At 50.4% G+C, this 24,907-nt stretch overlaps 1 protein-coding gene and 1 non-coding gene across 3 annotated transcripts in view; both read right to left on the reverse strand.

The window, feature by feature from the left end:
* Window positions 1-24,907, reverse strand: part of LOC144098769 (uncharacterized) — a 413,922-nt gene that overhangs the window by 339,458 nt on the left and 49,557 nt on the right. The gene's annotated exons all lie outside the window — the stretch shown is intronic.
* Window positions 3,548-3,621, reverse strand: TRNAP-CGG (transfer RNA proline (anticodon CGG)). Its single transcript has one exon. It is a non-coding gene; the product is annotated as a tRNA-Pro (tRNA).

A 24,907-nucleotide genomic window follows, 5' to 3' on the forward strand; every position in this document is an offset into this window, starting at 1 on the left:
TTCAGTGCGAATCTTCGTCGTGGTCGAGTCCTAAAGGACTCCGCAGGCCTTTGCCCAGGCCTTGTCGGTCCACTGCTCGAGTGTATAGTTGTAGACTGTGAATTGCCTTGGCATGGCCAAATAATGCGATATAAGTGACCTATCTCCCCCATATGTGTTGCAATTGCCCGCGTGGAGTTTTGGGGATCTTTCAATTTGCCTTGATAGGCAGTGCAAAAAGCTGCGCCCTTTCCGAATGAAAGAGCTATAGGTGCACTTTTCCCCACCGCCGGAATCCCACCGCTTCGCGAAGGAGGCTCTGACGAATACCTCGCGTGTTGCAGGTAATAGTGAGAGCGACAGTATACGTCGGAATTCAGTGTAGTTTACCTGCTTGTTTTTTTTTTACTCGCTTTGTTTCAAAGCAGCAGCTCTACACACAGGATGATTTCTACGTGGTGAGTGACATAGCCGTTGCAGCGTTTCGTAACAGCAAGTCTTGAGCGGGCGCTTGCGGGGATGTACCATTTCTGATCACGTGGTGAAATGTGGCCAGAGTGGGCAGTGGGAAGTTGCAGTGCAGCCGTAGCTGTCACTCTTCCCCCTACACTGAAAATGCATAAAGTCTGGGATCAATCTTTCCCTGGTATGGTTTCGTTTTATTTCATGCATTTCGATTAACTTCATTGCGGTTTGTCCCGCTCCGCTTTGTTTCGTTTTATTTTGTTCAACTTTGTTGTTGTTGCGTCGCTTTTCGTGGCGTTTCCTATGCTTTCATTTTTGTTTCCTATCGCTTAAGTTCCGTCGCGTTTACGCTGTCTCCGCGGGTACCTCGAACCGAACCCGTAAGCGGATAACAAATTGGAACGTGCTGTTCCTCGATCTCCGTATTTCGGCAGATTATAGAGTCGGGTTTCAAAATGCCAACCGCAGCTCGTTATCGCGCTTAGTTACATCGTCGCGCGGCACTCTTAATGAGAACGCCTTATCTGCTAATGACCTGCGAGCACGCACGCTGCGCTGTAAAGATTTGCATGCGGTGAAGGCCGCAATATAACCACGGGCGAGGGTCGCAGGGCAAACGCAGTCAACGAGAACGTATCGACGGTGTTTGGAGTTTGTAGTCGAAGAAAATGTGCCTTTGCAGTAGCATTTGCATTGCCTCGCGCCACAGCAGAAGGATAGCACGTGCAGGGAGTCGCAAGTTAACGTACACCAACCATGCCATTGCACGGCACGGTAGTTGAGGAAAGTGCCGTGTTGTACACGGTCTGATACCGATCACCTAGCTTCGCGTAGATTTTCAAGAGATCTAGTTGAAAGGCAAAGGCGGCGCTCGACGAGCGAAGGCAAAGCAAGCAGCTGCTCTGTGATCCCACAAATGTAAAACGCATGCGGGTGCGTAAATGACGCAGTCGTCCCGTAGTTTCGCATAAAACCTGTCAAGCCGGACTCGCATACAGTACGCATGTCCGCATGCACTCGCAGTACCAGAGAAAAAGGGGAAAAAAAGGAATGAGTTCACGCGTTTTTTTTTTCCTTTTCTATGGAGACACATCCAGCTTTCCACACTTTCACGGCAGATGTCGCTATCGCGACGGCACGCTCTCGTTCCCGCTTCCAGAACGGTGGAAGGCAAGCGCTCAGCGGACGGAAAATTTTAACGCGCCGAGTCCTGATAAAGCCGAAGGCGCATGCGTCATCCTTGCGACAATCTGCCGCTTGGATCCTGGTTGGCGTCGGCCAGTCCGGTTCCTCCGTGATGTTCCGCGGCATTTATGCAACTGTAAAGACATTTGGGTCTTTGGGCGTGAGTGCAGCCGTCCGCAGCACTGGGTTATTAACAGGGAATATTGGCACAGCGACACACAGAAGCCCGCGAGCACGCAAAAGCTTGTGGAAGGCCAGAGAACCGAGTAAAATTGTTTCGCTGCTTACAAATTCGTCGCAGACAAGACGAGATAGAGAAGGGGAGGTCGCGAGATTAATCAGAAATGCCGGTTTACTACTCCACATTGAGGGAAAGGAGGAAACAAAGCCGAATTAAAAATGAATGTCAAGTAACGAAGCAAGGCCTATGCTTACGGAAAACTCATGGTAAATTGCGCAGGCAAGACGCCCTTACACGAGACGTCGACAAAACAAGCGCACCGTAAGTGGGTGCATACGTGCGGAAGGCGACACGTTTCTTCGCCACTTGTTCTAGGACCTTTTCACTATTTGCGACTTGACTGAGCGCACGCGCATTCTGGGCTGCTCCGCACGTGCGCACTAAGCTGTCTGCATGAAATCTACCAATCGGAACGCTGTTTCCACAGCCCAGTGGCAGTGTGGCTGTACCCAGAAGGTTAAATTTGAAAATACGTTATGCACCTTTTCAACGTTCACGTGCTTGGTGCAGCCGTTCTGCCACATTGCCTGCTGCCCTCCTTCCACGAAGCAATACTGCCGTATTGCCAGACTGCCGTATTGACAGACTGCCGTATTGCCAGACTGCCGTATTTCCATGTTTCAATACTGCCACACTACAATAATGTTGCACTACGCCGCTACCGAATGATTGCACATAACCTCGAAGCAAGAGCATCAAGAAGCGCGCGAAAATTTCGCCCCGACGCCCTAGTTTCAAACTGCACAAGGCGCGTGAAATCCGCATCCGACTTGAGCCCTGCCTTGTGCTCGTGTATTTCGAGCCAACTTTTCCACGTCCCCGGAAGTACGAACTGGCCCGCCAACATGCTGTACTCAAGTATATCTTGGGCCTGCCAGCGCCGGATTACGAAGGCGCCGCATGCGGGCACTCCACACCCACGCCTCCATCGTCATCGGGGTCGGTGCCGCTTTCTGTGCGACCGCCGCAGTATAATTGATGTCCCTTGTGTGCGCGAGCGGACTGCGGTCGAGAGACGCGCGGAAGGCCACTTCCGCCTTTTCCGGAACCCGTCATAGAGACACCGGCGCTTGACCCGGTGTGTGCGTGCGTGTATGTGTGTGTGTGTGTAATCCCTACGGGTCCGCAGCCAGAAACGAAGAGGGATTGTGCGGCTCGTCTGCAACGGGCCGAGGTTGCACGCCGAACGAAATGCCCGAGCCGTGTATCACCCGCAGCCGCAATGGAGGGCCCCACGGGTTGCTGTGCTGACGTTCCACTCGCGAAGAAGGAAGTACGTATTGACAGCGAAACTCGCGCCTCATTCGTGAGTCTTTCCCCCAGAACACTGCTTCTTTCCTATTTTATTGTCTTTCCATTGTCTTGAAAGTTCAACATCGAAGCTGTTTTGCTGCAGCCTGTTTCGAGAACAGCAGTAAGGTTCTCGGCTCGGTTTTTCTTCAATCCACTAAAACGTCACCTAAGGTCTTCAATAAAGCTGCTTCAATATAGCAGATAAGTTAAATGAATTGAGGGGCCCGTTTGACAAACTTATGAAGGGAGCTAACAGTCACCGAAACCAAGGTGCATAGGGGAATGTTTTTTTTATGTGTTGTGCTTATCAGTGGGATATTATAGTACTTAGATTAATAAATCGCCTAAAGAAAATTACTTATAAAGCAGCAGAAAAAGCAACCATGCCGCCGGTGGGATCCAAACCCACGACCTCCGAATACCGCGTCCGGTGCTCTTACCAACTGAGCTACGGCGACGGCTGTCCAATCTGCTGCTCTCGTGGGTATTTATGTTCATTGGGTGTAAGCGAACCTTGAGAGTGTTCTTTAAGCGATTTATTAATATAAGTACTATAATATCCCACCGATAAGCACAACACATAAAAAATAAAATAAAAACATTCCCCTATGCACCTCGGTTTCGGTGACTGTTAGCTCCCTTCATAAGTATATATATATATATATATATATATATATATATATATATATATATATATATATATATATATATATATATATATATATATATATATATATATATATATATCCATTCAATTTTTTAACCTGAACGCGCGAACGTCGACTGCCCGGCGCTGCTGTGCCGGGAGAAGAAGTAGAGGAGCTTCGTCTGCTAGGCTGTTCTCAATAGTGCGAAGCAACACCTGTGCACCATCGGCTTTTATGCATCGGAGGCCCAAGAACCTGCGAGCCATTGTTTTTATCCGCTGCATATAGCATCCGGTGATTCTGAAAAGAGCGTACATTTGGGAACTGCCTAGCACGCCCAAGAAACCAGTTGCGATCGTTACTTGTGAAAAGATGATTGAAGAGGGCCCTCGATTCTGCCGCGTTAATTTCGCTAAAGCTCGACACGCTATACCGCAAAATACAACCGAGGCCTGTACAGTCGTGCTTGGAACGCTACGCGTTTGCACCAGTGTAAAGCCGCAAACACCTAGCAGATAGAACCCGAAACGAACCCTCTCAGAACTCGGCCATAAAACTTGCTTCGCAGGGGTTGCTTCGCACGAAACAGAACAGCCAAGCAGACGACGCTAGCTACAGAGGCATGATCAGCGCGCATGCTCGTTCCCTCTCCCGATTTCCGCTCTGCTTCAACTCGGCACTGCTGCACCGGTCAGTCGACGCTCGCGTGTTCATGTTAAAAAAATTGGGTGTACATTTTAAGAGCATTAGCTCTTCCCGTTTCGAGATTTCGTGGGGTCTGCTACGACCCTTGATCACAGCGCCATCTGTGGCAGCAACTACTCATCACGTTTCGAGATTTCGTGAGGTCTCCGACCACCCTGAGATCAAAGCGCCATCTGTGGTCGCACTAGAAAACAACGCATCTCGCGTTGAGACTTGTAGCGCCATCAATCTACAATAGCATTGTAGAAACAACAACCTGGTGCGTGCCAATGATGACGTCACGGTCCAATATGGTGGATAGAGGTGGAACTATGTGAGTATGACGTCAGGGAACGAAATGGCGGCATAGTTTCGTTTTCTCGAAACCAAGATGGCGCCCGTTAAAATTGGTTGTGCCCTTTTATCCCTTTCTTCGCCCCCCCCCCCCCCCCCATCACCAAAAAAATAACCTAAAACGGGTAGGAAAACTGTCCTGTCACGGGACCGCGATACATCTATACATTCGTTCCGCTATATATATATACTCCGACAACAACGGCCACCCATCCGGGGACAGTTGTATACCGAATTTGGTTGGCAAATAAAACCCTATAGGTAGTAGTATAGAAATAAAACCACAATAAGTAATAGGTAAACATGGTACACATTCAATTACTAATTGAAGCGTTACCATATGCCACTGATAGGCGAAATCTAGGCCCACCTTGACCCCACAAACAAAGCAAATTCCGCGCGTTCTTCTTCGCTTTCTTCGTCTAGTAAACCAAACAGCTAACGCTCGTTACTTCCACGTCTTCCATACGCTGGCGGCCATTTTTTTTTTTTACCGTGCTTCCAACGGCGCGACGGAGATTTCGAGTGGCATTTTCTGATGTAGCAGTTTTCAGGAGGGTCCAATCGATGAAAAGACCGGAAGTGGTTGCCAGCGCGTAGGTCCCGCGTTTTCTCCGGCGGTTTAGAAGACGTTAGAGACTGGGTCCACTACCAGCGGAGCTTCAGGAACGCTGCAAACACCCCACTATGCTCTTCGACCAAGCTTGGTACCTCTGTTTTGACCAAGAAAGACATTACAGAACACGACACGACACAACACGACACGAACGACATGACACACACACAGATACAAATAAAAAAGCGAAATCTCTGGCGCGATTTTGTCAAGTTTCGACAAACCAGTACTATTACACTTATGTTTGAATGCCACACGTTTCTTTTCGAGAAAAGAGACCCCGATTCTGTATCGTAAGCTAAATCAAAAAAGATGGCAATGCAGTAGAGGAAAGTTTCACGGGAAGCGTAGAGCCGGTATACTTCATAGTGAGCAGCTTGGTTACACTGAACAAAAAAAAAATGGGAGGAGGAAGGGATTGAAAAGACACGTACAAAATACAAATAAATAACTAAGCGGCAGTATACGCATATATTCAATGCTTCCGGCCCAGGGACCTTGCGATTTCGCCGTGGCGGTGCTCCGAGGAGGCACGTGACGTCACAACGCGCGCCTCGCCGCGGACCAGCTTATCAAAAAAGAAGTTCCGCTCACGGTGAACCAGCTGAGACTGTCCCAAACTTGCGAGAGTCGGCAGTTGCACAGAAGCAGCGTACAATGAAATAAGCCTCACGCTGAAGGCACGGCAGCAATATGCACGACGGCCTGGCAAGACACGCACGCAATCACACGCACGGCGCGCACAGGGAACAAATCAGAGAGCGGGAATCACCGGTCCGGAAGAACGCGGCAAGTGTATACGCACCGTGCGGACTGCTTCTGACGTCAAGCGGTGAGCGTTGTTGCCGTTAGAGAAAGGAAGCCCACGAAGAAACGTGACCGCAGCGTCGGGCCAATGGGCGCCCCGAACCGATTAGGAAAAGAAAGAAGAAGGTAAACTCGACAACCCCCCCCCCCCCCCCCCACACACACACACACACACACACACACACACACACAGAGAAACAAACAAACAAACTGAAGTACGGTGTCCGCAACTGTGGGTTACAGATATAAACAAACACCAGCATCGCGGGCTGGACAAACAATGAAGATATCCCAGGGCTTGCGGACGAAAGGCAAGTACTGAAGTGGTTATCTGATCCTTCTATAGTAATTGTTGATGGCGGCTTCTATACTGCTGAGGGTACCGATAATACAACTCCAAGCTAAGCTTTCCCTACAAGTTCTGTTTCCCTATCTCTGATTTCAGTTTTTCAACCGTTCCCATCGGTCGCATTGTCCCCGAGTATATTCCAGATAGACACAAAGTTGTCCGGTTGGCGACCGGCTTTTAATTTCGTTTTAACCTTCGTATTTGATAGCTTTGCAAGCGATGCAGGGCCACTCACAAAAGGGGAGAACTGCAGTCCGCGAACACGACAACATACAGAGTTCAGATGCGAAGGCTTTTAAAGAGCGCCTCCGGGTGTTTTTCGACGTTTCGACTCGATGATCAAATTACATCGCTTAAAATCCCCTCTCTTCGAAACAAGATATCGTTTTCCAAACTACCGAGAAAAACAGCTTCGAAGCAGCAAAGCGACGCCGAAACTCGGCTGCGTGGCCGGAGGCGTTTCTTAGTCGATAATGCTCCTGAACCACTGTGACGTCACAACCATTATTACAAAAAAATCGCGTACGCGCGTTGATAGGCTGAAATAGCGACAGCAAACGATGACTCCGTTCATGAAATGCCTTACAAAGGCGGATGACTGCAAGTCTAAATATTAAAGTTCAGCGAGTGCGGAGCAGCGGGTATACCATGCGGATAATGTTCCTGACGTCATTAAATAGAGTTGGCCGTATTAATCACCATAAATGAGATCGCAGAATCCATCATCATCATCACCAGCCTAATTACGTCCTCTGCAAGACAAAGGCACCTCCCTTAACTGTCGCACTAACCCGTAGCCGCCCCCTTCTCCCAGCAAACTTCCCAATCTCGTCCGCCCACCTGACTGGCTGCCGGACCCTTCCACGTTTGCTCTCTCTTGGAATCAAGTCCCTTACCCTAATACCGCAAGGAACCATCAGTTCCCTTCCCGTCCCATTGCATGCCCTGCCCATGCCCATGCCGATTTCTTGTTTATTTCAACCGGGCTATAATTAACTCGCGTTTGGTGATATCGCTAAAAATAGGACACATTAAAATTGATTTGCGCCGAAACGAAGGTGGAAAACTTGGCGTAAATGATCAGTATCGCGGGAAGAACCTGCAGTAAACGTTTCACTAATTCAGGTGGGCATCAAAACCCACCTGGTTTAAAGCACGGCACTTGGTGTAAGCGCTGCCCTGGACAAATGAAATACGGAGCCCTGAAAACAGGGAGGCAAAATAACAGGAAGGTTTTGGCAGACACAACTTGCGTAACGGCGTACCTTCCGCAACCTACAATACGCGGTCCACACTTGAAAAAGGTACCGCTACCTTAAACTGAATCGGCCAAGTCCTGCTGCTTTTGAGTTTCCATTTGTGCTATCCTCCCTGCCTTTGCTCCTCCTCCACCTCCTCCTACTCCTCCATTTGTGCTATCCGGTCCTTTTCTCAACCTTTCACGATTGCAGAAACGCCCCCGAAGCTAATAGCCTTTAGAGAGACTACGCCAGTTTATGTCCATACAAAACGCCGTCAAACAGAACGCTAACAACGACGTTGGACGATGGTAACAAACAGGACAGCTGTGCAACGAAGAACGGGACATGTTACACTGAAGCACAGACCCTGTCCGCCACGGTGGCTGTGTGGTTATAGCGCTCGGCTGCCGGCCCGAAAGACGCGGGTTCGATCCCAGCCGCGGCGGTCGAATTTCGATGGAGGCGAAATTCTAGAGGCCCGTGTGCTGTGCGATGCCAGTGCACGTAAAAGAAGCCCAGGTAGCCGAAATTACCGGAGCCCTTCACTATGGCGTCCCTCATAGCCTGAGTCGCTTTGGGACGTTAAACCCCCAAAACTAAACTAAACTGAAGCACAAACCAACACAAACATCGAAGCCAGACACTCTGCTCCCGTGTGTTTGTCCCTTACACATGTCCAGTTCTTACCTAAGTCGCTTACTCATTACCGGGATGAAGCGACTGTAGACCAAACCGAAACTTCGGCTGAACATGTAAGCTCTCCTCAGCTAAGATCTTTCTCCGCGCATCGGACCAAGCTGGATCATGAAGCTGTGTACATTCGGCGCCAGTGCCTGCCTCTGTGCCTCTTGCGCCTTTGTGCTTTTGCTTGAGCCGCTCATTAGCGACGATCCAACTAACCCAAACTAACGATTTGATTAGACGGCGCACAGGGCTAACGCAAAGACGCGTATGCGCGCTATAGGGCTGACACGCCCGGCTTCGCCATGCACGCCTCGTTCGCGCATCGGCGCAGTATTAAGGTCACAGCGTCGCGTCGACAACCTTTAACTCTGATCTCGACCAGCCTGACGCGTCCCGAGCGCCACGTGCAACACGGTCGCCGCAAACACTAAAAACCAATCAGTCATCTCGACTGTGACATTAAAATGGGCGCACGGGTGTGGCACCCATCGCACCCTGCTACTCACGCGAACCATTTACGCGCCTGCCCCGCGCGAAGTGCCAAGGCTGCAGCCCGCGCATATGCGTGCACAGCCGCTCGAAAACAGTTTTGAAGCAACCCCCTTTCCCGCCATAATTATTCCCGACAGCAGGTACAAAACAGAGGCCAGTGTATAGCGTGCAGGGAGCTACCGCACGTATAATGCGCACTTAAAAGGGGGCAACGCTTTGGTCTGCGCGCATTTCACTTGCGAGCGGCTAGTACAGCTCTCCAATTTTTTTAGTAATTTCAGGGAGGCGTCATCGGGCAGACGGCGGTTCAGAGCTCTCATGGATGACCGTAGCGGAGAAACGAACGGGAGCATGCGCACAGATCGCTTGCCAGTTGCAGCGTCGTCTGCTCGGCTGTTCTTCCGACGTGACACGACCTCGCTGCTCGTCTGCTCGCGAATAAGCGGGGTCAGAGTGCTCATTTCTGCGAAATGTCATGCTCGCTACGATAAATCAAACGACGCAACAGAAACGTGAGAGATGAAGCCCTCTGCCTTCCAGGGACAGGAAATTTTGAACGTACTATCCCATCGCTAGTTCTTTCACACACCTTTCAATCAAAGCATTGTTATGGTTGGTTGGTGAAACGTCTGGTTTGGTGCTCTAGTTTTCTTAGTAAAATCCAAAGCATGCGCAGACAGCACGGCGCTTGTTGCTCGCATAACGGCGACTCACGGCGCGTTCGCTCCTTCTGAAGACATCTTTTCGGCGCCCGTTCGCATTGAGGCCACTATGTATGCAGAAAACAAGCACCGGGCCACGACAGAATATATCGCGGGGCAGCAGGGCTCTCCACACACGAATGACGGATGGCTATACGGCAACAAGGGAACGCAACAGGCGGCCACATTTTGGAAGCGCCCCATGAATCTGCTCGTTACGGCTATCTGTTATGCCACTCTCACGCGAGGGCTTCTCGCGCCAGCGATATGGCAATGGGGCGAAACCAAGGGAGTCTATAGTGACACGAACAATCGACCGAGCTAGACACAAAAGCGAAAAAATGATAAAAAATACGCGTATTTGCCATTTCTGTTCCTAAAATCGCGCAACGACGTCTCTGATATGCCGTTGAATTGCTATGAGGCTTGCGCACGGTTTTCCTTTTCTTTGCCAAGTTTTGCTTGCTTTATTTTCCTCTATTTGTAATATCGCCCAATATGCCGATCTGCTTCGGGTTTTTGAACGCGTCTGCAACCAGGGGGCGAATTTAAGACCTGATCGCCGACAATGGCAACAACGACGGCAAAGCAATGTAAGGCGCACTGGCCGAAAAGGGATCACACTGAAATAGAAGTATAAAACTGAACTAGCTCTAAATACCGGCCAAAGTGCACCAAGAAAAATCGCCCTGTTAGTCACAGGCACTCAACCAGTCCCGGGGTTCACCGAGACTGTCGCAAACAAAGTAAATTTAACAGGTCGAGACAGTCACAAGGTCGAACAATGCTTGGTCACCGCCCCTCCCTCGTCACCGCACTGGGGAATAAAGACGAAAGAGTGGCGAGGGGAAAGACAGCAGAAGGAAAGGGAAGGAGGAGTGGACACGGTAAGGACGAAAGGCGAGGAAGATTTTTTTTTTTTCAATTTCATTTCGTCACAAAGAGTACCTAAACCTTAAAGCTATATTTCCATTGCATGTTGCGGTCAATACGCAATGACAAACAGTGGCTACTAAAAATGACCGCTCGATTCCCATGCTGGTCACACACTGGTCACAAGGGAGCCGGACAACTTGCCGCGGTGTAAATCAATCATTATCGCGAGACGCAAGTAGAAATCGACATTAAAGGAACGTGTCCAAAGGTTTGCTCTATTCCCGGTTAGCGTAAGTAACTCCACTCGATATCATCGATACACATGTTCCCGCCGTGTAATTACCGCTGTTCAAACAAGAACGACCATAATTCCATTAAAAAATAAAATAAAAAAGGCTCCTCTCCACGAGCGCCGCCGCGTCCGACCATATCTCGCTGCAAACAAGTTCGCATCGCTAGAGCGACGTGTACAGATGAGGCCCACTTGAATGGACTGGTCGTCCTGACGGGCAGTGAGGAGCCATTCCAGAACCCGCAGCCATCACATCGGCCTGCGCGCACATGTCACGTCGGCAGCGGCGACGGCGGGACGGCGCCGCCGGACGATGCCGTCGCGATACGGGCGAGATGAGAAAAAGTAAACATAGGGAAGAGAGAAACGACTCACCACGCGTTTGCCACGCTTCATTGCGAGAACGATTTGTCTGCTGGCCGCCCGAGCACGGGCGAAACGTCAAGGGTAACCGCGCCGTAATGAACTCCGTCCCCGGATGCAGAGCGAGCAAAGCTGAAGTGGGTCACGCGCATGAAGGGGGCTAGGGACACATGAAACCGCTGACCCAGTCCAAATTAAAAACATCTGCTTACGTATCTACTCTGTTAATAATAATAATTGGTTTTTGGGGAAAGGAAATGGCGCAGTATCTGTCTCGTATATCGTTGGACACCTGAACCGCGCCGTAAGGGAAGGGATAAAGAAGGGAGTGAAAGAAGAAAGGAAGAAGGAGGTGCCGTAGTGGAGGGCTCCGGAATAATTTCGACCACCTGGGGATCTTTAACGTGCACTGATATCGCACAGCACACGGGCGCCTTAGCGTTTTGCCTCCATAAAAACGCAGCCGCCACGGTCGGGTTCGTACCCGGGAACTCCGGATCAGTAGTCGATCGCTCTAACCACTGAGCCACCGCGGCGGGTATTATCTACTCTGTTCATATTATTGTTTATGTTATTACTCGACACGGCCATACTAAATGCTATAGACTACACTTCCATAGGCAGTCTCGCTCGGGTACAACTGTTTGGCAGACCACAGGTCCCTCGACCTCCAGGTCAGATTTTCAAGAGTTTGAATTGCTTGCTAAATAGACTCTCTCTCTCTGCCCCCCCCCCCCCCCCCGCCACACACACACATTTCACATACTGCAGTTTCTTCAAACTGGGAAAAAGACGTCACCATTTGATCCATTCAGGATGAACAACTCACCCGAACAGTGGGTTTGTGCGACTGAGCTTTATACATCTACAGGGTGCAAATGTGCTTCGGCGAGCGACCTGAGAAGCATTCACGCCATAGCAGCCAGTTTGTTCGCTTCTCTGAGCACTGCACCGAATTCCAACGAAACACCGAACCAGCAGAGCGTATACCTTCAGAACTGCAGGAATTGCTAAGACGGAGGAGATATTTCGCCACAACAGTTTTTTTTTTTGCTTCATTTTGGTTCAACACTGCATTGCAGTAACCATTAAACGATAGCATGAGGGAGTAAAGGCGTGCGAAAGCTATTCACCTCATCGGCTGATGTGATTTTCATGCTGTTACAGGAGTCGTTGACCACCGACCCTAAAGAGACATCGCTCACCATCTGACAGGTTAAGCCAGTTGCAGAACAAAGACCCGTACCAGTGAACCCTAATTAGTTCTGACCTTCGCCAGCCGCAGCCGACCTATGCCAGCAAAACACAACACACCACATGAAGCCGAATGTTAATTTGGCAGTCAACTGCTCTCAGAACAGCCTCGAAAAGTAAAACTACTGAATGCCCAAAAACACAACTTCCGTGCCGGCAAGCTGTTTTATTCTAGAAGGCGAAGGTGTCATTATCGACTCTGTACCTTTGAAGAATCTGTGTGGGTTCAGGTTATTTCACTTAGCATTGCCATAGCGGAGACGTACTAGCGTAGGCTTATATTGGACTAACGGATGTCAGCTGTGCACACGCAGAGGCAGGTGTGAGCGCAAATTGCCCTACGCCATGCAAAGCGGCGTGCAGAACATGCAGGCATACATTAATCCGTAGTATACGTCTGCACCTATGTTCCTCCGCTATGCTATAACGCTCAATAATCCCGAAATGAGGTCTTAATCAATTGAGAGTTTCAGCATACCTAAAACGTTCTCAGAACGAAGTGTCAAACGTGCCTCAAAGGAGGCCCTGCACCCACTGTGGCGTCTACCGATTTCAACGATGTCGCCGTTAATCTGTGGTTAACCCCAGTCTCCCTAGGTTAATCCGCTGTTCCAAGGCATTAACCACGGATTAACCGCGACGTGATGAAAATCTGGCCACGCCATATAGGCTGCCGGGTTCGAACCCGACCGCGGCGGCTGCGTTTTCATGGAGGCAAAACGCTAAGGCGCCCGTGTGCTGTGCGATGTCAGTGCACGTTAAAGATCCCCAGGTGGTTGAAATTATTCCGGAGCCCTCTACTACGGCACCTCTTTCTTCCTTTCTTCTTTCACTCCCTCCTTTATCCCTACCCCTACGGCGCCGTTCAGGTGTCCAACGATATATGAGACAGATACTGCGCCATTTCCTCTCCCCAAAAACCAATTATTATTATTATTATTATTTTTTTTTTAATATTATTCATATAGGCTGCATGGCCTCCTTTGATTGGCGTTTCCTACTTCGTTTCTCAGTTGCATCCGACTACAGCATAGACGTACACTCTAAACATTAAGGAGTAAAAAGGGAGTAAGCTGTCCTCTTACACTCTCCCTTTAAAGGCAGTGCACTAGACGACAGCTTACTTACTCCCATACAGGAGTATTCGTGTTAAGAGTGTACAACGAACCTCACGCGTGGCTATAGCGCAGGCGCATTGCGCAGTGGCCAGGAGGGGGCGCGCACCATCCACTGCGCATGCGCGGAAGTCCGGTACACGCTTTCGCTAGTACGTCTCCCTAAACCTAAAACCCTCCGTCGAGTATTCAGCTACAGGTGCACACACAGAAGAACCCTTCCAGATGCTTACTCTGTTATAAGTGAACAACGCCTTCGGGCGGCGCTTCTACCGGCCGTTCCAACGTCGAAAGCTAACGGGCTCTTTGCGGAAAGCACCTCCTCTAAGAACACCCCAAAAAGAGCGAAAAAGTGAAGTTAGCCCTAAGTGAACTCGTCAGGCATGCACGATTCGATGACAAGCGGCGAGCCGCAGAATAGAGAACAGAGATGCTCTCGAAAGACCCGTACGCCCCAAACAAACAAAGAAAACTACAGAAACGCGCAAAGCGACAGGTGAGGGAGTCTCAGAAATAACGGGCGGAGAAAGGCCGCAGGCCGGAGGAGGTGGTGGTGCTCGTTAGGGCACACGTCGATCGCACGGCGGCTCTTCGGTGCGACCAAAAATAAGTCTTCCGCCATCACACACGCCGGGCGTCTAGCGGATAGCAAAAAGAGCGAAACACAGGCAGACCAAGCCACACGCAAGCCCCGGCCGAGCCAGCGTCGACTAAAAGGCTCTATTAGACGCTCAGCGCTAACAAGCTCTTGGCGACCGTCCGTCTGTACAGGAAAGCGCAATTACGGCCCCGAGCATCGGCCCATAGAAAGAAGCCCGTGGTGCGCGAGCGCGCGTGCAGAGGAAAAGCCGCTCATTTCGGTGCGGCCGGCATTTTCTTTTTTCTTCCCCTCGTTCGCTTCGTGCCTATGTAGTACATACCTACCTGGTCCTGTGCCCGGACCCGCGTATGCGCGATGTGAGCGCGGCGTGGCAGCACTGACAGCAGCGTGACGTCGCACTGCCGCTGCCAAATTGGCGGGCGGGACGACTCGAGCAGACTCGCCTCTGACGCGACGGCCCGAATGACGTGTGTTTGTACGGGCGGTGCGCAACGGGAGCGAACGGGGGCGCAGCGTGAGTTGGCAAAAGAGACGGAATAAAAGGAATTTTCGCTCTGCAATAGGACCGCTTTGTTCTTTCGCGTGACCTTCGCTCAAATCCTCGGATAGTCCTAAATGGCGGCATGTTACACTGCGTTCAAGGTCTTTCAAATATTCAAGCCACATGCAATAGCCCTGTTCAGTAAACACCGACTACTAATTATTCGAAACCTTGCGTACAGGGACAATTAATTGGCAAGATCGTTCACGACCAGGATGAAAATTACCTTACAGCACCCCCCCCCCCCCCATTTATTTTTCATGAATATATCTGACAAAGGCACAGTCACCACCAGGAGAATAATGCTCGCAGAAAGCAAGAAAAATAGCATATATAATGATAACTATGTCAACCGAAAACCTCCACGCTGACTTCAACATTGATAACGCAAGCATTCCGTGAAGTGACATCCCTGCAGAAAATATATGATTTGGTTTATGGGGGGTTTCACATCCCAAAGCGACTCAGGCTATGAGGGACACCGTAGCCGGAGGTTCCGGATAATTTCGACCACTTTGGGGGTTCATTACCGTGCACTGACATCGCACAGTGCATGGGCCCCTAGCATGTCGCCTCCACCAAATGCGACCGCCGCGACCGTGGTCGAACCGGCGTCTTTCGGGTCAGCAGCCGAGCACCATAACCACTAAGCCACCGCGGTGGCTGCAGAAAATATACATACAGTCAAAACACAAAACTAGGCGGGTATCCACTGTCAATTTAAGATTAAATTTTGCGTCGAGAAAGCTGCTGTTTTTATTCCTGCTAACCAATTCAAATGTTACGCTATGTCAGGCATTTCTGCGCCTTTTCACGCTTAAACGTGTACCTACATTTTTTTTCTGTGCACCTGCGGGCACATCATGAGCTGTGGTATACACCTTCATCCACTGGGGGAACACTGTTTCGGATTTGCCGCTACTGTCTGTCAAGTATGACCATATAATACCAGGCTCTCGACAAGCCTGCGTGGCGCTAAGGGAAATCCGCTCCCTCGCTCACAGAACACAACACAACACAAAAACGCATAGCACACCATACACTACACACTACCACAGAACACACGCAGCACACACAACACACCACAACGCACATCAAGCACCATACACTACACGCTACACACCACACACAACACACGACATACGACACACGGCACACCATACACCTCAATTCAATTTATCCCGGGCGCCGTAAAGCTTTTTCTACACCATATGGTCACATATACTATGGCTATACGACGTCTTAACCTTAACGAGTGACGTATACAAGCGAAGGAGAGGCCAAAAAGAACAATAGGTTAGATTTCCGATGCGCGAGAACAACGGTGCAAAATACGCGTGCACTAGTATGAATTTCTTTTTTCGCCTTTTTAAAGCGTCGGGAATTTTTTAGAAGCAAATACGTAGACAAAGTTTCCAATCTCAGGTCCATTTCAATACCTGCCCTTCGACTTTTTCTGTAGACAAAATAACATACAGTTCGGTTCGAAGCTGGGACTTCAAATAAAGGCTGTTCTGAGCGCACTCCGCCAAATATCCTCGTCCTTGCCCTACAGTGTAAGGACCTTCATATGGCCTACAAATTAGAATTTAAGAAATTCTTATTTCGAATGCTAAATGAGGCTACGTACCCACAGACAGTTTCTCTAAGATCGTTGGTGTTGAACACTTCAGAGATGCATGCACTCTTTACGCCTCGGCAAGAAAAGAATTATTAACCTATGGACCGGCTACCGCAAGCAATCAATGAAGACCGCGAAGCACACGCCCACACACCTGGGTTCGAAACGAGCAAAATCGATTTAGACGGACACTTTTATTTTTTTTACGATTAAAGAAAAAAAAACGAAATAATTCCACACGTCTGGCTGCGAACTCTCCGTGCTGCCTGAGACCAGAAGACGCTGAATTTCTCGCGAAGAGTGGGCAGCAAAGATCGAGCTGCCCGACCGTCTTTGCCTTATTTGTCGAGCAATCCAAAGAATGCACGGGGGGGGGGGGGGGGGGGGGGGGAGCGCGGTCGCTTACCTTATCGCGTAATAAAAATTACGGGAGACGACCTCCAACATTCGTCGACGGCTACAGCCTTCGAATGCCTCTCAAATCGCAGTAACCAAGGACCGCACGACTAAGGAAGGTGGCATTAACGGCTCGAACGCAAAATCAAGACAACCTCCGCTGCCGCCACGCCAGGAGCTTCGCGTCTTTTTTTTTTTCTTCTTTTCCTTCTGTATAAGGATAACGTATGGAGTACGTATCGCCCTTCCGACGCAGACAGCACGTGCGAACACATTCGTACAAGGAAAGAGATATTCAAAGCGCCGCTCCAGCTTTGCACAGGGCTCTATTAATTGAGCACCAGGACTGGCTTAGTATCGCTGCCGGAAGAAATCTGTCTTCCTGTCCTCATGCGGCATGTGATATCGGGAAGCCTTCCGCCTCATGCTAGCGAGGGGTTCTTCGAGAGTGTCACGGTTTGCTGCGGGCCTAACGCTCGAAAAAAAAATCGAAAAGGAAACGATGAAAGGGTAACCAATAGGCCAAGCAAGACCTCCCATTACGACCCCAGGGAACGAGCGTCCAAGGGAAGTCCGTGCTGATATAGCGTTAGCAGCACCGGGTACTTCTCCGGAAATCCATTTGCAGGCAATTAAAACAGTACTGAGCGCCTAAGCTCACAAGAAGTGGATCGCGACCTTCTTGACCCAAAAGCTTGGAGGCATGGACCAACTCTAACTATATACCAGCACTCGCCTGCCCCTTTTACGTCATGAACATGTCCCGGACTTGCTTGGTAAGGAAGCCTAGTAGCTTTGTAAGAACACTGCATTTGGAGCAAATTGCGTTCGTATCTCTGAACTTTCCGTGTGCGAAAACATGAGCCCCCTTTTCCGCGCACCTCCGTCATTATGCCCAAATCGCAAAACTAAGCCATGGACAGGAAACTGTCGTAGAGCCTCGAAATTTCCCGCAACTGTCGAGTCCCGTAACCGCCCTCCAAAGTACTCACTCATGCTGTCTTTTTTTCCTCCTACACCTCCCGTTCCTCTTTCTTTATTTGCGCAGATGGAGGTAAATGTTTATCTAAATGAGTCTTTCCTCCAGTGATCAGTGTGCGTAATAAGTTCGTGTTATTTCTTTCCCCTCTTGTATCCTTCCTCCTTTTGCTGTGATTTTGCACACACAAGGACACTACCTCCGAGCATCGCGATAAGCTAGCGACCGCGTATCCCATTCTCATTCTGGGTGTACCTGGGACATGCAGCTCTTAGGGGTCACATATATCGCAGCGTCTCCGTTACCGCATGAAACAATATGCGTGAGCGGTTCAACCTATTGCTTCTTGCTTGATTTGCAACGAGCTCAAGCACATTCACCTTTTCGCTATACAGTACCTCGTTATATGCAGAAAAGGCGCGCGCGGTGATAATCGGGAGGCATATACCGATGCCATCGATGCGATACTTTTTTCGATGATGATGAATTTTTATGGCGCAAGGGCAGCTTTGGCCAAACAGCGCCAAGGCACAAGGTAGTTTACATTGCACAAGGTGAGGTAAAAAACTCATTTCCCAAACATTTCACCCTAAAGAAGCCGAGAGCCAGGCAGGGGAAAGCTTGTACCCATTGTATCACCGGTGGGTACCCGGCGGCACTGGGGATCGAACCCCGCACCTCCCGCATGCGAGGCGGATGCTCAGCCCACTAGGCCATCGCTGCGGTAGCTTACTTTTCTTTCACAATAAGTTGTAAAATTTATTGATAGTACCCAATACCAGGGGTACAATTTTCTAATTACATTTCGGATGCCTCTTGACGTATAACACTGAAAATGTCTATGAACTGTCAGGTGAGAATTCAAAAGAATAACAATACACACTTGTCACATGCATAGCCCGTTATCGATCAGGCGTCTGCCCAATGTTTATATGTGGTCCCTGCGATTGCTCCCTTCCGAGCGTACAGCGCTGTCCAAAAGTCCGAAGTCACTTCACATGACACCACAGCTGCCGCCGAACAATGCTGCGAGGCTCGTGTCGAGCTCCTGCAGCGCTTCAAACTCTGACTATACAGGTCAGCTGATAAGGGAGCCGAACGCGAATATGCACAGCGAACCTCCGCAGCGTGTCAAGCAAAAAAGAAATTTAGTATTATTCGCATCAGCCCGTGATGTCCCACAAATGGTTGTTTCAAATACTTGGTTTGGTTTATTGGGGTTTAACGACCCAAAGCGACTCAGGCTACGAGGGACGCCTTAGTGAAGGGCTCCCAAAACTTCTACCGCCTGGGGTTCTTTAACGTGCACAGACATCGCACAGTACACGGGCCTCTAGAATTTCGCCTCCATCGAAATTCGACCGCCGCGGCCGGGATCGAACCCGCGTCTTTCGGGTCAGCAGCCGAGCGCCATAACCACTGAGCCACCGCGGCGGGTGGTTGTTTCAAATGTGACAAAGGGTTAAAATGTACTGACTAGGATACACAGCCAACAGGACGGGCGCTGAGAGACAAACTACACCAATCGGCAGCTGTCGGCTGTTCCTTGTTTTGTCTTCATCCGTTCGCGCTGCCTATACACTTCGCTGTGTACGACTAACAAGCCCATGACGAAATTATAATTCGTTAAAGCCTGTCTGAAGAGCTCAAGCGCCTGAAAAAAAAAGTATGTGTAGCGCAAGCTCACTTTAAAAGCGCAGAAGTGCATTTTGCAGCATGGTTTGGCTGCATTTCCTCGTAGCTTCCGTAGCACTGCACAAAACTGCTGAGATGGAACGCGGATGCATTAGTAGGATTGGTTATCTTTATGTTCAAATCATCCCGGCCTTTAGGAATGCGACAGTATACAGCCCGAGCCTCCCACATTCCTTTTTTTTTTCACAATGCGCGACATAGAACTTTTGACAAAGACGTTAATTAAATTTTCAACATATTAAGAGTTACTTTCAGCAGCAGTGAACAGCTAAGTCGCTGCTCCTGAAGTCCGGTTCTGTTCCCTTTTACTGCGCGTCCAATGCGTTCTGGACGAAGCTTACATGCATACATATACGTGCATGTATATTGTACATACATACATATAGAAACACACGCGCAAATGAGATGCCAAGAGCGCGGCGGCTGTCATCACGCCTGAAAAACGTGAAGCATGCTGGCGTGTGCCAGAGTACACTTTGCCAACGAAGAAACTACAACGCCAGAACACTAAAAAAATATGCATGTCCTTGTATTCTAATGTTATTTCTCTCGCCCATGTCACGTCATCGACGACACTCATCAACTACGTCATATTCGTCTTTCCTAACACAGGCATATGCACGCATACAAATGCGAGGCCCATGAGATGGCTGGCTATTTTTCTTCTGTTTGTTTTTTCACGATATCAGAACGAGAAGCTGGCAGCTCGATCCGGAGAAATTACTCATGATACGATGCAGGACCTCAAAACCCGTCAGCTGTTGGGGCAAACGCGACCCCAATGCTGAACCTAATACGGCCAGTAGCAAAGCCAGCAGCGCGAGAAGCCGTAGATTAGCCGACAGCCGCGGCTCTGATGATGATGATTATGATGATGACGACGATGAGGCGCTTATACCCTTTTCGAGGGCACGAAACGCAGCGCGACGCATTGCACTGGCACAAAAGCGTTGAACCAGCGACAGCGAGGCCTCGTCTCTAAAGAGGGCTGCGCTACACGACATGACACTGAGCACAGCGGTGAACTGCACCCCCTCTCCTCTACGCAAAATGGAAGGACGGGTGAGAACAGCGGGCGGCGGAGAAAAGAGTTGATGCCGAGGAGGAGGAAAAGCGTATCGGACGCGCGTCGGTTTAATTAAGAAGACAGCAGTCGGGGCGGAGCCCCCACCGGCGTCCCGCACCCGAGCCTAGGAAACTTCCGCCCGGCCGCCGCAACGATATCGGCCGCCGGGATCGACAGGTCGCCGCAGCAGGCTCGCCTGTATAGTATATCATATTTCGCAGGCGCTGCATGCACGAGCGGCGGCAGCGGACCGGCGCAACCAACCCGTGCGAAAACTGGGGCTAATCTCGTTGACGCCACGCCGCGCGCGCACACCGCGTGTCCGCGGCAGGTGCGGCTCCGCAGCTCGGCGACGGCTGCGCGTGAACTTCGAATTGGGGCTACGGATTGTCCGGGTCGGGCTCAAAAAAACTAACAATAGCGGCGATAAGTGCAATGCGAGGTGGTTGTTTCGGGGGATGGATTCGGTTCGTTTTATCTCCATGACATGCGTGCAATGACCCGCGATTCGATCGGGACGCCGACTTCTTCCGCGGCGATATAGCTGGATGGTGTGTTCCCCTCCAAGGGAAACAGGGGTGCTTAACAATGGAAATGCTACCCGGTAACGGCGGGTGGGCAGCGATGGAGACGAAACGCAAAAGGCCCCCGTGCGCTGTGCGTGTCAGTACGCGTTAAATATGCCAAGGTGGTCGAGATTATTGCGGAGCACTCCCATACGGCACCTCTTGCTCTCTACTATTTCTCCCGCCTTCATATCTTCCCTCACGGCGCGGTTGAGGTGTCCACCGAGGACTGGAAACAGTAACTGAGCCTCCGCGCGCGCATTGGCTGCGTGTGGCCCGGGGAACGACGGGTGCGTCACGGAATCGCGACGAGTGATGTGTGTGGCGGATGCGGTGCAGTGGAAAAACTAGAACATCTGCTCCTTCGCTGCTCCGCGTTCGCCGATGCTCGTCGCGATATGCTCGCGGCCTATAGGGCGCAGGCATACTACCAGACTCCATCAAGACGCTATTGTGGCCGCAGGGCAGTGCGCGCACTCGTGAGCGAACTTTGGTGAGCCTCTGTGCATTCCTCGAACACACGGGCTTGACGTCCCGTCTGTTCTCCGTCAGGTAGTTACACGCAGTGACCGAACGCTCCGCAAGTTCTACCTTGAACGATTAATAGACAGTTTTAGCTGTGCGTACGCAAGTGCTTGCGTACCCAAAGAGCTACGGCGCTGCGTGCGTTACGCTGTCCGCTCCGAAGTATAAGACAGTTTTAGCTGTGCGTACGCAAAGAGTTAGCGTACGCGAGGAGTTTGCGGGGACGGTAGTGCGCATGCGCAGAACGCAAGCGCAAGCCTTGCGTCTTGCGTACGGTAGCCTTGCGTACGGTAGCCAGCGGAGTTTGCGTTGCGGCGCTTGCGTGGCTTGCGTACGCTAACTTTGACAAGATGGCGGCGCCCTGCTCGCCCGCTTCGGAATAAATACATGTCGCCGCTGGATTCTTCGACGCAATAGCACGCTCAAATGGTAGCGGTTCGCTTTTATTTCGCCTAATCTTGCCCACACGTAGCGGTATAAGCGATAACTAGCCCCTGTTTTTCAGATAATTTGGCGATCTTCAAGCCCCTAGGCCTAATTATATTCAGTGTGTTTTCCACGTAGCAACGACACCTGGCGAAGCAGTTTTCTAACTTGTAGCCAGATCTTGCATTTTCTTCGGTTTGCTTAGTTTTTCTTCTTGGAACAAAAAAGGCTCCCAATGCACTCACAGTAGTTATCAGTAATCACGAATGAAATTTTCTTCAACCGAGCGTTGATGTGGTTTGACTTTTTGTCACTAGATGGCGCCACGTGCGCCTGAGGGACGCTACGGCACGGTCAGCTAAAACTATACTTCGGAGCGGACAGCGTAACGCACGCAGCGCCGTAGCTCTTTGCGTACGCAAGCACTTGCGTACGCGTAGCTAAAACTGTCTATAGTTTTAGCTGACCGTGCCGTAGCGTCCCTCAGGCGCACGTGGCGCCATCTAGTGACAAGAAGTCAAACCACATCAACGCTCGGTTGAAGAAAATTTCATCCGTGATTACTGATAACTACTGTGAGTGCATTGGGAGCCTTTTTTGTTCCAAGAAGAAAAACTATGCAAACCGAAGAAAATGCAAGATCTGGCTAAAAGTTAGAAAACTGCTTCGCCAGGTGTCGTTGCTACGAGGAAAACACACTGAATATAGTTAGGCCTAGGAGCTTGAAGATCGCCAAATTAGACAGTTTTAGCTGTGCGTACGCAAAGAGTTAGCGTACGCGAGGAGTTTGCGGGGACGGTAGTGCGCATGCGCAGAACGCAAGCGCAAGCCTTGCGTCTTGCGTACGGTAGCCTTGCGTACGGTAGCCAGCGGAGTTTGCGTTGCGGCGCTTGCGTGGCTTGCGTACGCTAACTTTGACAAGATGGCGGCGCCCTGCTCGCCCGCTTCGGAATAAATACATGTCGCCGCTGGATTCTTCGACGCAATAGCTCGCTCAAATGGTAGCGGTTCGCTTTTATTTCGCCTAATCTTGCCCACACGTAGTGGTATAAGCGATAACTAGCCCCTGTTTTTCAGATAATTTGGCGATCTTCAAGCTCCTAGGCCTAACTATATTCAGTGTGTTTTCCTCTTAGCAACGACACCTGGCGAAGCAGTTTTCTAACTTTTAGCCAGATCTTGCATTTTCTTCGGTTTGCATAGTTTTTCTTCTTGGAACAAAAAAGGCTCCCAATGCACTCACAGTAGTTATCAGTAATCACGGATGAAATTTTCTTCAACCGAGCGTTGATGTGGTTTGACTTCTTGTCACTAGATGGCGCCACGTGCGCCTGAGGGACGCTACGGCACGGTCAGCTAAAACTATACTGCGGAGCGGACAGCGTAACGCACGCAGCGCCGTAGCTCTTTAGACAGTTTTAGCTGTGCGTACGCAAGTGCTTGCGTACCCAAAGAGCTACGGCGCTGCGTGCGTTACGCTGTCCGCTCCGAAGTATAGTTTTAGCTGACCGTGCCGTAGCGTCCCTCAGGCGCACGTGGCGCCATCTAGTGACAAGATGTCAAACCACATCAACGCTCGGTTGAAGAAAATTTCATCCGTGATTACTGATAACTACTGTGAGTGCATTGGGAGCCTTTTTTGTTCCAAGAAGAAAAACTATGCAAACCGAAGAAAATGCAAGATCTGGCTAAAAGTTAGAAATCTGCTTCGCCAGGTGTCGTTGCTACGAGGAAAACACACTGAATATAGTTAGGCCTAGGAGCTTGAAGATCGCCAAATTATCTGAAAAACAGGGGCTAGTTATCGCTTATACCACTACGTGTGGGCAAGATTAGGCGAAATAAAAGTGAACCGCTACCATTTGAGCGAGCTATTGCGTCGAAGAATCCAGCGGTGACATGTATTTATTCCGAAGCGGGCGAGCAGGGCGCCGCCATCTTGTCAAAGTTAGCGTACGCAAGCCACGCAAGCGCCGCAACGCAAACTCCGCTGGCTACCGTACGCAAGGCTACCGTACGCAAGACGCAAGGCTTGCGCTTGCGTTCTGCGCATGCGCACTACCGTCCCCGCAAACTCCTCGCGTACGCTAACTCTTTGCGTACGCACAGCTAAAACTGTCTACCGTCCCCCGCAAACTCCTCGCGTACGCTAACTCTTTGCGTACGCACAGCTAAAACTGTCTACCGTCCCCGCAAACTCCTCGCGTACGCTAACTCTTTGCGTACGCACAGCTAAATCTGTCTTTGGGGTACGCTAGCACTTGCGTACGCACAGCTAAAACTGTCTATTATCTGAAAAACAGGGGCTAGTTATCGCTTATACCACTACGTGTGGGCAAGATTAGGCGAAATAAAAGCGAACCGCTACCATTTGAGCGAGCTATTGCGTCGAAGAATCCAGCGGCGACATGTATTTATTCCGAAGCGGGCGAGCAGGGCGCCGCCATCTTGTCAAAGTTAGCGTACGCAAGCCACGCAAGCGCCGCAACGCAAACTCCGCTGGCTACCGTACGCAAGGCTACCGTACGCAAGACGCAAGGCTTGCGTACGCAAAGAGTTAGCGTACGCGAGGAGTTTGCGGGGACGGTAGTGCGCATGCGCAGAACGCAAGCGCAAGCCTTGCGTCTTGCGTACGGTAGCCTTGCGTACGGTAGCCAGCGGAGTGCGTTGCGGCGCTTGCGTGGCTTGCGTACGCTAACTTTGACAAGATGGCGGCGCCCTGCTCGCCCGCTTCGGAATAAATACATGTCGCCGCTGGATGCTTCGACGCAATAGCTCGCTCAAATGGTAGCGGTTCGCTTTTATTTCGCCTAATCTTGCCCACACGTAGCGGTATAAGCGATAACTAGCCCC

Source organism: Amblyomma americanum, chromosome 7 (genome assembly GCF_052857255.1).
Source record: "Amblyomma americanum isolate KBUSLIRL-KWMA chromosome 7, ASM5285725v1, whole genome shotgun sequence".
Classification (NCBI taxonomy): domain Eukaryota; kingdom Metazoa; phylum Arthropoda; class Arachnida; order Ixodida; family Ixodidae; genus Amblyomma; species Amblyomma americanum.